The sequence below is a fragment of the Macaca fascicularis genome, chromosome X, assembly GCF_037993035.2.
Source record: "Macaca fascicularis isolate 582-1 chromosome X, T2T-MFA8v1.1".
Taxonomy (NCBI): domain Eukaryota; kingdom Metazoa; phylum Chordata; class Mammalia; order Primates; family Cercopithecidae; genus Macaca; species Macaca fascicularis.
Genome location: NC_088395.1, coordinates 84,993,223 through 85,010,789, shown reverse-complemented (window position 1 = coordinate 85,010,789; position 17,567 = coordinate 84,993,223). Strand labels below are relative to the sequence as shown.

General features: G+C 37.1%; 1 pseudogene; it reads right to left on the bottom strand.

The window, feature by feature from the left end:
* Window positions 1–16,642: 16,642 nt before the first annotated feature.
* Window positions 16,643–17,567, bottom strand: LOC102127503 (S-phase kinase-associated protein 1 pseudogene; annotated as a pseudogene).

The window sequence follows — 17,567 nt, the reverse complement described above, 5'->3', positions numbered from 1 at the left end:
GTTTTTGATCAATGTTAAAGAAGGTGCCTGGCAAGAGGTGATTAAATCATGGAGGTGAACTTCCCCCTTGCTGCTCGCATTATAGTGAGTGAGTTCTCATGTTTAAAAGTGTGTAGCACTTCCCCCATCACTCTTTCCCTCCTGCTCCAGCCACATAAGAAGTGCTTGCTTTCCCTTCACTTTCTGACACAATTGTAAGTTTCCTGAGGACTCCCGGTCCATGCTTCCTGTACAGCCTCCTACAGAACTGAGTCAACTAAACCTCTTTTCTTTATAAATTGCCCAGTCTCAGGCAGTCCTTTACAGTAATGTGAGAATGGACTAATACAGTATTCAAAGCATCATTGATATATTGAGCCTTTTTGTGAGGAAAATATAAAACATTGGTGGTACAACTCAAATATTGCATGTTCAATAATTCTATCTTTCTCTCTCCCCATCTCTCTCTTATTTTTTCTCTCATTAAAAGAGTTAGAAATATTGATGAGGAGATGAGAAGATAGTGAATGTTAACTTTGGCTTACTTGCTACATGTGGCAACACTACCTATCTTTCAATGTTTATTACAAATGCTACTTACACGTAAATGAATAAAACCTCAATACCCACACTTGCCTGGGGCTGTATTTTCCTTCACTGGTTTTGATCTCTCCCTGCTTGGAACCTTTGAGGGTTGGAACTATAAATCCTTTACCTTTGTATAACTATATTTACTGTCTCCTATCTTCCACCCTAGACTCATTTTCCCAATGAAAGCAAAAACAAAGATAGCTACTAAATAAGGAGGCAAAAAGTTTACAGTGGGCTTAAGGAAAGTGGTAAAATTAATCTAAAAATTAAGTCCCTCTTATCTCCTTAACTCTTTTTTACCCATTCACCTCTATTTACAAAATTAGCTGCATCCATACTCGTCCTTATCTCTTTTTCCGTTGTCTCAACTGTGGAGATGTTTCCTTCCAAATTCTCCCTTGACCAAACCCTTAGTGCCACCCCCTCTAACCTCCAGCAAGTCCTTACTTCATCAGACATCCCATCCATTTCTTCAACCTGTAAGAATGCTCAACTCTCTTTCAATCTATAACCTAAAAGAATACTTACAGTGTTTCCATAGTCCCTACTTGCTACCTCCCTAACTCTTTCCTCTTTGAAACCACCAAACTTCTTGAAGTTTGTCTACCTTCACTGTCGTCATGTTTTCATCTTACATTGTCTTAATTTATGCAGTCTGACATCCACTCCCAATATTTCAAAGACACTGCTTTCACTAATCACCTGTCAAATTCAATGTATCTTTTCAATCCTTCAGTTAATGGACTTCTTTGCTGTGTTTGATACTCATGATTATGCTTTCCTTGTTAATATATTGTATCTCCTCAGATTCCACCATGCCACATTCTCATGCTTCCCTGACCTCTTGCTCTCTGCCTCCTGCAATGACTCCTCATATTCACTTACTCCTAAAAACATTGGCATTTCCTAGCATTCTATCATCAGTCCATTTGCCTTTTCTATCTCTGTGATTGTATAAACTTTCTATCATCAGCCTAGATCTCCCTTTTCAGTTTCAGAACCAAATATCTATCTTCCTGCTAGATCTCTCTACTTATATGTCTTAGAGAAACATGGAAGTCTCCTCTGACTCTACCTTCTTTTTTACCACCCTCTCGAAATTCACATTCAATAGAAATCCTGACAATTTTACCTTATATGGACTTTTAAAATCTTTCTCTTTATCTCTTCTTCTGTTCTATCTTTACTTCCACTGACTTTGTTCAGGACTTCATCAACTCATACGTGGATCTTGCAAGAATTCCCTGTATGAACTCTTGAAATCCAAACTTGCCCCATAATATTTACGGTGAAGTGGTTAAATACAGGTACTCTTTAGTCAGACTGCCATGGTTCAATTCTTGACTCTATCACTTATTAATGATGTGAGACACTTTACTTAACCTTCTCCCACCAATGAAGAGGAGATAGGAATAGTACCTAACTCATAGGGATGTTGTGAGAGTTAATTGTGTTAATATAGAAATAAAGCCATTGGAGCTATCCCTGGCATAGTGAGAACTTCATACGTGTGACTGTTGTTATAGTCAAACATCATCAGATGACTCTACTGCTAAAAATCTCTCACTGAGTTCCATTACCTAAAATACATAATATAGGCCATACTTTGCCAATTCTCTGTTTCTTACACAAATGTATTTACACTATTCCCTCCCCTGGAAATTCCTTTCCTCTTGGCTTCACCTGAATAGCTACTACTTATCCTTTAAAACCCTGCTTATCTTGTAAGGTGACTGTCATTAGTAACAACATTGTAGTTATGGTTGGCTAATTTTAGGGGATGGTGATTATGTAATTATTAAGTATCGGAGGAACCAGCTCCCGATATTTCAATGTAGGTTCTTTTCTATTTTCCCTAAGTATCGGCCGGTGTGAGAGATAAAGGGAAAGACTACAAAAGAGAGAAATTTTAAAATTGGGTGTCCGGGGGAGACATCACATATCAGCAGGTTCCATCATGTCCCCTGAGCTGTAAAATCAGCAAGTTTTTATTAGCAATTTTCAAATGGGAGGGAGTGTACAAATAGGGTGTGGGTCACAGAGATCACATGCTTTAAAGGCAATAAAATATCACAAGGCAGAAGGTCAGGGCAAGATCACAAGTTCAGAGTGAAACTAGAATTACTAATGAAGTTCCATGTCCTGCTGTGCATGCATTGTCATTGATAAACATATTAACAGGGTTCAAGAGCAGAGAACCAGTCTGATTAGAATTCGCCAGGCTGGAATTTCCTAATCCTAGTAAGCCTGGGGGTGCTGCAGGAGGCCAGGGCATGTTTCAACCCTTATCTGCAACTGCATAAGGCAGACACCCCCAGAGTGGCCATTTTAGAGGCCCCCCCACAGGAATGCATTCTTTTCACAAGGCTGTTAATTATTAATACTCCTTACTGGGGAAAGAATTCAGTGATATTTCTCTTACCCATTTTCGGTAATAAGAGAAATATGGCTCTGTCCTGCCTGGCTCCCAGGTAGTTCATAAAACACACATGCTTTATGAACAATTTGTGAAGTTAACACAATCATTGCAGGGTCCTGAGGTGATATACATCCTCGACATACGAAGATGACCGGATTAAGAAATTAAAGTAATGATAGGCATAGGAAATTATAAGAATATTGATTGGGAAAGTGATAAAGGTCCATGAAATCTTCACAATTTATGTTCTTCTGTCACGGCTTCAGCAGGTCCCCTGTTCGGGGTCCCTGACTTCCCGCAACAATTAAGGCAATAGATTTTAGAAAAAAAATTCAATGGATTCCACTGGTCACACATGTCCTAGAATCTCCCTCATATTGATAATAGTATATCAGTTGGCAACAAATGGTTAATTTCATGTTTAATAATAGTGCTAATAGTAATTTTTTTCTAATGAATAAATCAGATTCTGTCATCACCTCTTTTCAGCTAGCATATGTGTGACTACTCTGTGCTCCTGTAATATACCATGTATATTTATCTGCTGCATTTACTAATAATTTTATAATTATTCATTTACTTGTACCCCTCTAAAATTATGAATGCCTTGTGGACAGGAAAGAGTCTTATACTGGATGACTATCAAAATGCCTGGCATATAACTGATGCTCAGTAAATTGTAATGAATTAATAAATATTGAAAAGCATCTCTTTAGGTTCCTCTATCATTCATTCAACACACCTTTACCAGGTATTTTTTATGTGGCTGGCAGAAAATCTTTGCTAAGCAGTAAAGATATAAAAATAAATGAGACATTGTCTGGGTTACTAGGGACTCAAAGTCCCACAGAGAGCCACTGGTAAGCCACAGTGGCAAAAAGTCACTCTGTAAGACTTTGTACATAGATAATTACAGTACAGGGTGATAAGCACCATAAACCCATAGTAGTAGTGACTTCAACATTGCCACTGCCCACTTCTCCTTGTTCTTCTGACCTTTCATTCTGGGCTCTTCCTGATGTACCTCTCTTGCCTTATTTTTATCAAATACATCATTGGTAGTTCAGGTGGTGGAAGGAGTGGCAGCAGCCAGACATCCCAGCTTCTTGAAGCCTCTCAGCATGCCCTTCCTGGCCACTAAAATGCCCAAGAGAAAGGTCAGCTTAGCCTTAGAGGCAGTGAAGGAAGAGCTGATGAGGAGATCAGCGCAGTTTTCAGTTACATCTGCATCTGTAAAAGTGGAAAAGGGCCAGGCACGGTGGCTCATGCCTGTAATCCCAGAACTTTGGGATGCTGAGGTGGGTGGATCACGGGGTCTGGAGATCAAGACCATCCTGGCCAATATGGTGAAACCCCACCTCTACTAAAATTTTAAAAAATGCTAAAAATAAAAAAAAATATCTGGGCATGGTGGCATGTGCCTCTAGTCCCAGCTACTCAGGAGGCTGAGGCAGGAGAATCGCTTGAACCCAGGAGGCAGAGGTTGTAGTGAGCCAAGATTATGCCACTGTACTCCAGCCTGGGTGACAGAGCAAGACTCCATCTCAAAAAAAAAAAAAAAAAAAAGGAAATGAAACCAAAAAAGGAAGCAGGAAATGATACATTTTCAGACAAAATAGTGCAAACAAAAGAAAAAAGGGGACAAAAGGGAAAACAGCCCAAAGTGGTGAACCAAGAAACTAAAAAAAGATTTACCTGCAGAAAACCAAGAAGAGTCTAGCTGCTGATGAAGCCAGAGAGAAAGAAGCCACATCTGATTAGTATCATATATCATGTCTTATCAGTGCTCCATGCCTCCCTTCTTGTACAATCCAGAGGAATATTTTTATCAACTATTTTGTAAATGGTAGCCTTTTAATAGTTCTAGAAATATTTTATGAACATCCCTTCATAAAATGGATGAGATGAATTTCATCTCATCCTATTTTTTAAGTGTAAATGCTTTTCTTTAAGAGGCAAAATCATTCACTCATTGTTTGTTTTTTGGTGCAATCAGAAAATAATGTGGGATATTGAATTTGGTGGTGCTTTGACTGTCTTGGGTGTCAGCTTAACATTCCATTTAAGGGGGTTAGTTTTTATATCCTATAATAAAAAGCATACTATACATGGCAATGTGAATACAGGAGTCACAGTCCTGTATTCAATATCTTGAACATTTTAAATTACTTATATTCCCATGTTGTGTTCAGTAGAATTGTTTCCTAAAGAAAATCACCCTTGATAATGGCTCTTCCAGTCATAATTGTGCACTCTATATTATCTTTGGTCGTGGTAGTCTTACTTTCCTAATAACTTTGCTAATGTGCTATGAAAGGTTAAAAATTTGTATATGGAGTATATATGCTATTAAATTTTGAATCAGTAGGATGTATGTAACAAGTTAACAACATTTGAAGATACTGGTACTTGATATCCTCTTAAGAAAAATTTGCCTCCAATTTTTAAGCTAGAATATCACTGGAATAACTGTTTTGAAAAGAATTACAATACACAGCTTTTTAGGTTTTTCACATGTATGTTAAGAACTGTGTACAAGTTGAAATGTTTGTGTACCAGTACTCAACACAACCAACAAAATCTCAATTGTGAAAAAAAAAAAGTACATCATTGGTGTGCATTCTAAGGAGTTAGCACACCATCTGAAGTATTTTAGATAAAAGTTGCTGGAAATATACAAAGCAGGAAAAGCACTGAGAAGTTACATCATTCTTGTGACCATCAGCCACTGAAACTGCAGAGAAAATATAAGGAAAGAGAATTTTAGTAACTTCAATGGAAGTTTTCCATCACCAAGATTGCATATTTTTAGTAAACACCATAAAATCCCTATTCCTATGCCATGTCCAAAATATTACTCCTTCAAAAGCTGCCAATTCTGAATGATATATACTTTTCATTTTGTGTTCAATCACTTAAACTCATTCATTTGACTAACATTTCATAAAGGCTTACTCTGTTGTTGACACTGAGGATAGAATAGTGTACAAGACAAATACGGCAGGCTCTCACCAAACTTACAGGCAAGCAATGGAAATAGTCAATTGATGAGTCAAAATCGTAATACCATTGAATAAGTGTGTTTTACTCAATATCCCCATTTCCACCTTTGTTAATGAGTGTTGATTATGTCAGATTGAAAACCATTAAAAATTTACCCATGACTCCCATTAGACAATCAGCATCCCTGTGTTTTCATGAGTAATATCTAGACACCGGAATTTCATTCACGGCATCCAAACATCTCCAGTGAAGGCATGGGCAGGCAGACAGCTAATCTAATTACCTGACTTATGGTAATCTGCTCAGGGTTCTCTTCTCTAGTTAAATCTGCATTTTAGGATAGCCTTCTAGAGAGGTAATGCCCTAATACATAGCCTATAAGATTAATGCTACTAATTTCAGGAACTCTGACCAGTTTGTGAAGTCATAGGAGTCTCTTGAGCCACCTCTCACATTCTGCCTTCAAGGAGTTTACAAGTGAAATAAAGTTGAGGACACTGGATGCAATATAAAATAGTGAAAGGCGGGAAGGTTAAAAATAAAAATAAAGAAAGGAAAAACAAATGCCCAAGAAAAAATATCCCTTAATGACTATCATTTTCAAAAAGACTCAGATCACAAAAGACTACTATGTGCAGGTCATGTATGAAATATTAATACTTTCCATTGACCCTACTGATAATCCTTTTACCCTGTGTCTTCCCTTGATAATTCTTTTAATTTTTAGTTTTTGTGAGTACATAGCTCTTGTTCTTGTTTGCGACAAGGATAGATTCCTTGTTTCCATCTCAGAAAAAAAAAAAAAAACTGGAAATTTGTCCCTAGCACAAAAAGTCAACAATGATAACCTTGGTCAAGTCACGACATTTTATGTCTTTGCACAACAGAAAGGGGATTCCTTTACTAACAATACCCAGGAGGAACTGGGTCAAGCAGGAAACTGAGTAAGACAACTGCTGTGTAGAATTCTGTGGACAGTCATTTTCCCTTATCCGGGCTAGAAATACCACTTCAAAGACCCCTGCAAGAGTGAATGCGTGCAAATGAGTCACACGTCAACTCAGAATGACGTGGAATCCAGCAACTCCAAACCGCACCAAAGTAAAAATAAGTATCTTTAACTTTTATCAAAAACAACCTTAATATGTTTATTATCTTGCATGTGGTAATGGTTTCATGGGTGTATGCACGTGTTCAAACCCATCAGATTGTACACATAAAATACATTCAAATTTTTGTGCAACAATTACACCTCAATAAAACTGTTAAAAAGATACAAATAATCTTTTTTTATAAGAAAGCAAAGTGAAATGTGATCAGCTGAATTAAAGATTGTGCATTTATGCTGTTTACAGTCATTAAGCTGAATTGTGGGCATCCTTACACACAAAAAAGGAAATGCTTATTTAGTGTCTTATGTGAAGGTCAAGTTAATATATTTTTTAAGCAAGACTATTCAAATTGAAAATGGAAACTGTAACACCAGAGATGGTAGGGTTGCTTATACAATTTAGAGTTTCCAAATAGGAAAATTCAGCCTCTGGCAAACATTAATTACAGAACAAAAGGATAACGATATGAAGGATAAAGATAATGATATGAAGTATAAAGATATGGAATCCCGCTTTCAATCAGTTTAGGGTCCAGTCAGAAAGAATACAAACATGCATGTATGCACACACACAAATCTGCCAATAAGCAATAACAAAAGGTAAGTGTTCCATTAGTACATTGGAGTGCAACAATTTAAGGCAAAAGTTATGTTCCCATCTGTTGTAAATTTGGTTACATTATTTCTTCCCATCTAGTCCTCTACACGTGGTTATAGAAATTCATTACAGAAGTGCTCAATGCTTCTAATTAGAAATTTGCAAAAAATACCTGTTATACTTACATGATGGTGAAGACTCCAACCAAAGACTCTCCCTCAGTGGTGTATGTAACTGAATGGTCTACAGGTGAATGGCACCAGGGCAAAATTCTGTTTATATCTTTTCTGCCCCATGACACTTTTAGCTAGTAAACCATGAGTAAGCATTACAATCTACATGGGTCTGTAATGAATTTGTTCACAGCAGATTTCACAGGAAATACATGAATTACCACTTTTAATAACTTTTTGTGTAATCTGAAAAATATAACACTTGTATTTTGCTGCATAACTCAGCAACTTATTTCCCTTTGAAGATTTGAGACAAGCAGTCTTTATTGGTTTGAATACCACCTACAGTTTTGAACAAGTTGAAGCTTGAATGTCTCAAATTCTTTGTAAAAGAAGACAGAATATAAGTAAATAATTGTATATAAATAATTAAAATCAATTAAAGTTGAACTTCAAGGTAGAGTAAAAGTTTTAAGGCTATTATACCATAAAATTTGAAAGTTCTATGTGTTTCCATAAGCATCTGTGACAAAAGGCATGCCCTTTTTTATTGTCCTTTTTTTTTTTTTTTTTTTTTTTTACTGTGTGTATGTGCACACGCATATGGGTGCACATACATGTGTTCATGCCTGCATGCACGCATATGAGAGAGAGAAGTGGGCAGGATGGGAGGGAAGGAGAGAAGGAAGAAGAGGGAGACAGAGAGGGAGACAGAGAGGGAGAAGGAGAGGGACTGGAACAGGGAGAGAACACACAAAAACAGATAGACACTAAACTAGAGTAGGTCTTTCCCTGAGGCTGAGGACTTTTAATCTGGAGGCAAACTTTATTCAGCCTGAACATTCAAGTAAAGGTAATTTCTGAATGTTCCTAGTTTCCACAATGGAGTTTAAGTAATAATATATCTACCTTGTGTCTGTGCAGCCCATTAACCTTCACATGCAATTTTCTCCAAAAATGCAACATCCACAACAACTGCACACTATGAGCAAGGCATTCACTTTTCAGATGGGAAAACTGATGACCAGTGATAAAGCCAGACCTAGCACCCACATTTATGGACTCCTGGTTAAAATCTATTTTCACTAGGGCAGAAGAGAAGGTTAAGTATGAATTTGCAAGGAGTTGAGGAAAAGGGGCTACGCCTGAGGCAACAAGCATGTGAGAACCCTAAAATTTGAAGTTCAGCCATTATCCTTCCAGAAATGCTTCTTTGCTTAGAATATATTTAGTAGTTCATTTCTTTAAAGGCACTAACTATGTATGACTTATTTTATGGCTCATCAACATTTTTCAGATCTAATTTTGCTGAGTTGAAATGTTTGGCAGACAGTGGGGAATTTCCCTGACAGTATAATACCTAGGGTACAGCAACTCATACTTAGCCAAACTACTTAGTATCCTCAGACTACTAGGAAAAAGACTGTTGGCAGATTCTGACTCACAGTGGACTTGTTTGTTCTTGAGTATCTTACACTGGAGAACAATTGAGTGATGAACAGACTCTTGATGTATTTCAATACATGAGCTCTGGCACCTGTTCTTTTATCCCTCTCCCAGAGCCAAGGGGCATTCTCAGCTTCATTCCCTGATTAGCAGAACAGAGCAGCTGATGGCAGAGAACAGCAGGGGGCTCTCATTTCTATGGAAAGGTAACAAACTGAAAAGCAAAGAAATAAATGCTCTAGAATTAACCTTTGCATTAGGCCTCATAGAGAGGCCGGCAAAATATTTCCAGACTGTGACTTTTCCTTTCTCAATTTCCTTGTTTATCTTTTATAGGGATTACAAGGTTACATGATTACCAGGTTCCACAAGGCCCTAAATTTCCCCAAAAAGAAAGGATATAGCAAAAGTCTTCAGTAGTTTAACTGGAATTAAGATTAAGTTCTCACCTCCCTCAAAAGGCCTTCCCAGAACATATATCGTCACTCCCTCTCTCCCTTCCCAGGGTTCCTGTTATATTTTCAGTGCCTCTCATTTGGCCCTTTTCACAGATCACCATGTAGCATGGAAGTAATTTGTGTAAATGCTTGAAGGTCCTAGAGGGAAGAATTTTGCTTTTTCAGAGCTCTCAGCACAGTGCCTTAGACATGAGCTCAGCTGTCACCTTGAGGAATTAAAGAAATAGAAACACTGATGATAAGGATTTTGCTGTTGTTAATGAGACAAGGCTATTATCTGGCACTGCAAATTTTTCCCCCAAAATTGTTAAGCAATGAGTAATTCCTGGCCAGAAATCCAAAGGAAAACATCTAATGCCTTATGTAAACTCTAACTACACAACTCTCTAATTTAGGAGATTAATTCCCATTTGGTGAAATAACACATGACTTCTGTCAGTAAATACATTATCTAACTGTCTCTCCCAGATTTGCACCATCTGTGTGTTTGATCACCTTGTTATCTGTGCCCTTACTTAAGTCAATAATGAAAATGTTGAATTAGAACACAGCCTAAGACAGATTTCTCTGACATGCCACATTAGAGGTCTATCTCAGTGGACATGCATCCATTAAAATCAACTCTTTTAATCCAACCATTTAATTAGTCATGAATCCCTCCCCATATCTGCACTTTCTTGTAGTACAAATTTCACCAGTTCATCCCACAAAACTAACATGAAATAGTTTATCAGATATCCCTCCAAACTCCATATAGGATCTGCCCTATTTTTCTACTCTTACTATATACAAAGGCAGCCTCCTTTAAAAAAAATCCAGAAATGAGTGGGCACTGACTGACTGTGGAGTTGGGTAACAGAAGAAGTTCAGAGAAGTAGAGTTTAGAAATGTGCCACAATTCTCTGCTATCCATATTGGCATAACTCAAGCAGCAGAAGTTTTACATTGGAAGACTGAGTCACTCTGTAATCTCTTGTAACTTTTAAAAATATGCCTTCCTTATGCCTTTCCATCCACACAGCTTAGGTCCCACTTATGAGTGAGAACATGCGATGTCTGGTTTTCGATTCATAAGTTAGTTCACTTAGAGAAATGGACTCCAACTTCATCCAGGTTGCTGCAAATGTCATTATTTAATTCTTTTTAGCAGTTCTTATAGTGCTGGTTTGGTAGTGGCAAATTCTCTGGGCATCTGTCTGAAAAAGTCACTATCTTTCCTTCATTCTTGGCTGATAATTGTTTTGTTTAAGGAGGCTGAAGATAGGATCCCAGTCCCTTCTAGCTTGTAGAGTTTCTGCTGACAAATCTACCATTAATCTGATAGGTTTTCCTTTATAGGTTACCTGAAGCTTTTGCCTTACAGATCTCAAAAATCTTTCCTTTATTTTGACTTTTGATAACCTAATGACTGTGTGCCTAAGTGATGATCATTTTGCCATGAATTTTCCGCATGTTCTTTGAGCTTCTTGTATTTGAATATCTAGATCTCCAGCAAAGCCAAGGAAGTTTTCCTGGATTATTCCCTCAAATAAGTTTTTGGAACTTTTAGATTTCTCTTCTTTCTCAGGAATACGAATTATTCTTATTTTATGTCATTTAACAAATCCCAAAAATCTTGGTGGCTTTGTTCATTTGTGTGATTCTTTTTTTTCGGCTTTGCCAAACTGGGTTAATTTGAAAGCTTTGTCTTTGAGCTCTGAAGTTCTCTCTTCTACTTGTTTGATTATATTGTTGAAACTTTCCAGTGTATTTGGCATTCCTGTAAGTGTGTCTTTCATTTTCAGAAGTTGTGATTGTTTTGATTTACAATAAAAATAAATTTATCTATATATTTTTTGTCCATACCCTGTATCTTTTTTAAGTTTATTTAAGTTGGTTTCCACCTTTCTCTGGTACCTCCTTAAGTAGCTTAATAATTGACCTTCTGAATTATTTCTGGCATTCGCAGATTTTTTCTTGGTTCGGATCCATTGCAGGTTAGTTAGTGTGATCTTTTTGGAGTGTTAAAGAACACAGCTTTTTCATATTACCAGAATATTTTCTTGTCCCTTTTCATTTGGGTAGACTATGTCAGAGGAAAGATCTGGAACTCAAGAGCTGCTGTTCAGATTCTTTTCTCCCGTGGGGTGATCCCTTGATGTGAAGCTCTTCCCCTTCTTCTAGGTATGGGGCTTCCTAAGAGCCAGACTGCAGTGATTGTTATTGCTCTTCTGAGTCTAGCCACCCAGCAGAACTAATAGGCTCTGGGCTGGTATTGGGGTGTCTCTGCAAAGATTCCTCTGATGTGATCTGTCTTCAGGTCTCTCAGCTGTGAATACCAGCACCTGCTCTGGGGGGAGGTAGCAGGGGAACGAAGTAAACTATCTGAGGGTCCTTGGTTGTAGTTTTGTTTAGTGTGCTGGTTTGCTCAAATGCTGGTTTTGCTAACAGTGAAGATGTCACGTGGACAGACTCAAGACCTCTGGTTAGTCAGGATGTTACAGGAAGTGGAATTAGTAGTTGTTGTTGTTGTTTATCCTTTCTTAGAGCAAGGTTGTTATTTTAAGAGTTGTTGTAATGGCTTGGGTTGGCTAGTGTCAAGTCAGGAAGTGGCACTTTCAAGAGAGCATCAGCTGCTATAGTATAGGGGGGATACAAGCTTGCCCTAAGTTCTCCTGGATAAGTATTCAAGTTTCTCAGGTGATGGGCAGGGCTATAGATCTCCCAAGAGATTATTTTTTTTGTCTTCAGCTACTAGAATGAGTAGAGAAAGATCATCAGGTGGGAGAGGGGTTAGGCCTGTCTGAGCTCAGACTCTCCTTGGGCAGGGATTGTGGTGGCCACTGTGGGATATAAGGGTATACTTCTCATGCCAATGAAGTTAGGTTCCCAAGGGGGTTATGGCTGCTTCTGCTGCCTCATACAGGCCACCAGGGAGTTGGGGGAAAACTGCAGTGACCAGCCTCACCCAGTTCATGTGCAGCCAGCAAGGCCAGTCTCACTCACACCATGTCCCACTAAGAGCACGAAGTTTATATCCAGGCAGCCAGTGAACAGTGCTGGGATCTTGCCCCAGGCTACAAGCCTCCCTGCTGAGAAAGCAAGCACTGCTTTCAGGTCTCACTCCTCCACACCTGCCACGGCTTCTGTTTTTACATCTGCACTTCCTGTTCACCGTCACCACCACCCCTCCCCCATTCTGCCCAGGAAATTTCATGCTTGGTCAAAATCATTACAAAGTTCAGCTGGAAGTTTCATTCTCCCTGTGGTCCTTTCTAAATTTCACTGGCAGTCCTCCCTAAAGCACCTGTTAAATAAAGTCAGAAATGGCTTCCCTGGGTTTCCCTGGGGACAAGGAGTGCCTACAGGTCTCTTCCACTGCTTTTTCTGCTTTTATATTTTGCTTGGATCTGGATTTTCAGGTTCCCCAGTGAGGATGTGTATTCAGAGGCAGACTTTCCCCTTTCACACTTTGGGCACTCACAGTTTTTCAGCTATCTCATGGAGTTTGCTGCAGCAAGTCACTTATTTCAAAGAGTCTGTGAATTATTTTGGCTTTCCTGTTATGCTCTTGCAACAGTTCTTGAAGCAAAATTTACAGTGTGAGTCTCCACATGCATTAACAAACAAACATCCAAGTGGGAGCTGCAAGTCCATCCTGCCTCCTATCTGACATTTTTTTTCCCTCTCCCATGTGTCCTTTTAAAAAGAAAGATCTAGCTATTTGATAGGAATTGCTGTGAATCTGCAGATTGCTTTGGGATGTATGGACATTTTAAAAATATGGATTCTTTCAACCCATAAACATGAAATATTTCTCCATTTCTTAGAGTCCTCTTCAATTACTTTCATCAGTGTTTTATAGTTTTTATTATAGAGATCTTTCACTTTGCTTAAGTTAGTTCCTAGGTATTCAATTTTATTTGTGGCTGTTGTATATTAGACTACTTTTCATTTATTTATCAGATTGTTCACTGTTGGCATATCGAAATGCTACTAATTTTTGTATGTTGATTTTGCATCCTGCAACTTTACTGAGTTTGCTTATCAGTTCTAATAGTTTTTTGTTGGAGTCTTTAAGTTTCACTAAATATAAGATCACATCATCTGCAAACAAAAATAATTTGACTTCTTCCTTTCCTTTCCAAATTAGATCTCATTCATTTCTTTCTCTTGTATAATTGCTCTAGCTAGCACTTCCAGTACTATTTTGAATAACAGTGGTGAAAGTGGGCATACTTGTTGTATTTCAGATCTTAGGGGAAAGGCTTTCAGGTTTTCCCATTCAGCAGGATACTAGCTGCAGGTTTTTCATAGACAAATTTTATTATGTTGAGGTATGTTCCTTCTACACTAGATTTTTAAGGTTTTTATTATGAAGGGAAGTCGAATTTTATCAAATACTTTTTCATCATCATTTAAACTGATCATATTATTTTTGCCTTTCATTCTGTTGATATGATGTACCACTTTGATTTGTGTATGTCCTACCATCTTTGCATTCCAGGGATAAATTCCACTTGATCATAATGAATGATCTTTTTAATGTATTGTTGAATTCAGTTTGTTAGTATTTTATTGAGGAGTTTTGAATCAATAATCATTAGGGGTATTGGCCCATAGTTTAATTTTTGGATGTGTCTTTGTCTGGTTTTGGTATCAGGGTAATAATGGCCTTAAAGGATGTGTTTGAAAGTATTCCCTCTTCTTATATTTTTCAGAACAATTTGAGGAAGATCGGTATTCTTTAAATGCTTGGTTGAATTCAGCAGTGAAACTGTCAGGTCCCAGGCTTTTCCTTACTGAGAGATATTGTGTTATGAACTTTATCTCATTACTTTGTATTGGTCTGTTCTGCTGTTTGATTTCTTCGTGGTCCAATCTTGGTAGGTTTTATGTGTCTAGGAATTTGTCCATTTTTTTCTAGATGTTCCAATTTATTGGCACATAGTAACTCATATTAGCCACAAACGATACTTTAAATTTCTGCAGTATCACTTGTAATGTCACCTTTTTCATCTCTGACTATTTGGGTCTTCTCTCTTCTTTCTTTAGTAAGGCTAAAAGTTTGTCAATATTGTTTAAATTTTCAAAAATAGCAACTTTTTGTTTTATTGATCTTTTTTATTAAAAAATTCAATTTCATTTATTTCTGCTCTGATCTTTATTATTTCTTTTCTTTGACTAATTTTGAGTTTGGTTGGCCCTCGCTTTTTTACTGCTTTAACATGCATTGTTAGGTTGTTATTTTGCAGTTTTTCTTCTTTTTTGAAGTAGGCACTTACAGCTATGAACTTCCCTGCTAGTACTACTTCCCTTGTATTTTATAGTTTTTGTTATGTTGTGTTTCCTTTATTATTTGTTTCAAGAAATTTTTCAATCCCCTTTCTAATTTCTTCATTGATCTACTGGTCATTCAGGAGCATGTTGTTTAATTTTCATGTAATTTTATAGTTTCTGAAATACCTCTTGTTATTGATTTTTAGTTTTATTTCATTGTGGTTAGAGAGGATGCTTATATATTAGATTCATTTGTTCTACAGTGAAGATTATGGCTAATGTTTATTTGTTTATTTTCTGTCTGGAGATTTGTCCAATGCTGAAAGTGGGATGGCAAAGTCTCCAGCTATTATTGTATTGGAGCCTATCTCTCTCTTTAGCTATACTAATATTTTCCTTATATATCTTGGTGCTTGAGTGTTTAGTGCATATATATTTAAAATATTTAAAATAACAATTTAATATTGTTATATCCTCTTGCTGAATTGACCCCTTTATCATTATATTGTGACCTTCTTTGTCTCTTCTTATAAGTTTTGTCTTGAAATCTATTTTGTCTGATATAAGTATAGTGATTCCTGCTCTTTTGGGGGTTCAATTGGCATGAAATATGTTTTTCCATCCCTTTATTTTCAGCCTATGTGTGTCTTTATAGGTGAATGTGTTTTGTGTAGGGTATAGATCATTGGTTGTTTTTTTTTTTTTTTTTTTTTTTAATGCATTCAGCCATCCTATGTCTTTTGAGTGGAGAGTTTAGTACATTTACATTCAATATTATATTGATAAGTAAAGACTTACTCAGGTCATTTTTTATTTGTTTGTCGGTCATTTGCTCATCTTCTCTTTCTTTCTTTCCTTCCTGTCTTTATTTTAGTGAAGGTGATTTTCTCTGTTGATATTATTTAATTTCTTGCTTTTTAATTTTTTTGGATCTATTGTATTTTTTTGGCTTGAGGTTACAATGATGCTTGCAGATACTATCTTATTACCCATTATTTTAAGCTAATAACAACTTAATACTATTTGCACAAACAAACAAGCAAAAAGAAAACTAGTAAAGACTATGACTTAACATCTTCCTTCCACTTTTTAACTTTTTGTTGTTACTATTTATTTATTTATTTATTTATTTTTATATAACTTACTTTTTATTGAAAGTATCTTGCATTCATGATGGATGCTTTCTGGGTTTTACCACATATTTTAATGATAAAAGTTAAATTATTTTTTACATGCAAGTAGTGTGAATAATTTTCCCCACATGGGAACACTGATTATAAAAAGATGACATCCCACATGGGTTAAGTGTCTTTTTTAATTGAAAAGCTAACAAACTATCCAGTTACATTACTCCCAAATACCCACAAACTGGCTAGTAACTGAGTCTCTAGGCAATATATTTAAAACTAAGAGGATTAAAAATAAAATTAAAGAAAAAGAAAACAAGTCCTCAGATGCAACGAAGGGAGCCCTGCTACATACAGGCTAATCAATACAGTGGTACTCCTTGACTGCAGGAGGCTGGAAGACATCATGGTAACTCCACTCAGAACATTTACCTCAAGAAGCCTTTTTCCAGTTTCCAACTCATGAATAAAGAGAATATTTTGTTAATTCTATTCCAAAAAACTTTTTTGCAACTTGTTTTATTTACAATGCCAACTTTCAAAAGGTCACTAAAGTTAACTGGACAATAAACTAGGCAGAAATTGCTTTACAAAAAAGAGGGAAAGCCCAAAATGCCACTTATAGAGAACCCACAGTTCAGTTTTATTCAGAGCAAAGAAAAAAGAAACTTTCGATCATACTAGAAGAAACTCAGCCATAGGTTTGGAATCTATACTCAAACTACACATGCAATGAGGACAATATTCTGCTAATACAATTGACTTGCTGCTGCATTTGTCTACTGTTTGTCTAATATTAACAATTATAAAAAGAGCAGTGAAACTAGTATTTGGAACAGTCCTTACAGTGTTACAGTGTCAGGCACAACATTTCACTTCTCTTCACACCACTGGTTCTCTTTGCGTACCTGGGCTTCCTCCTCTTCAGTAAAGTCATTTTTTATATTGAAGGTCTTGCGAATCTCCTCAGGAGTCTTCCCCTTGATCATATTGGCAACAGTCTTGCATGTAACATCAAGCAAACCTTTGATGTTTAAGTAGTTTGCAGCCAGAATGAGTTCAAAAAGTGTTCCTTGGTCAACTTTCAGGAATTCTTGGTCCCAAACAGGGATATCGTCTGTTCACTTTTCTTTGTTCTCATCATCTTCAGGAGGAGGAGGGTCATCCTTGTGGTGGGTGCACCACTGAATGACCTTTTTTAATATTGCTGCATTCACATTTGGTAGAGGAACTGGGTCATCATCTCCTTCATCATCCATTCCCAAATCTTCCAACATGGTTTTAATAGTCACAGATTGTTTGGCAATTTCCACATCAACTTCAAATATTTCTCCATCAGAACTCTGCAACTTAATTGAAGGCATGGTGTTCGGTGTTAAGGAGACTGCCGGCGGGAGGCTGAC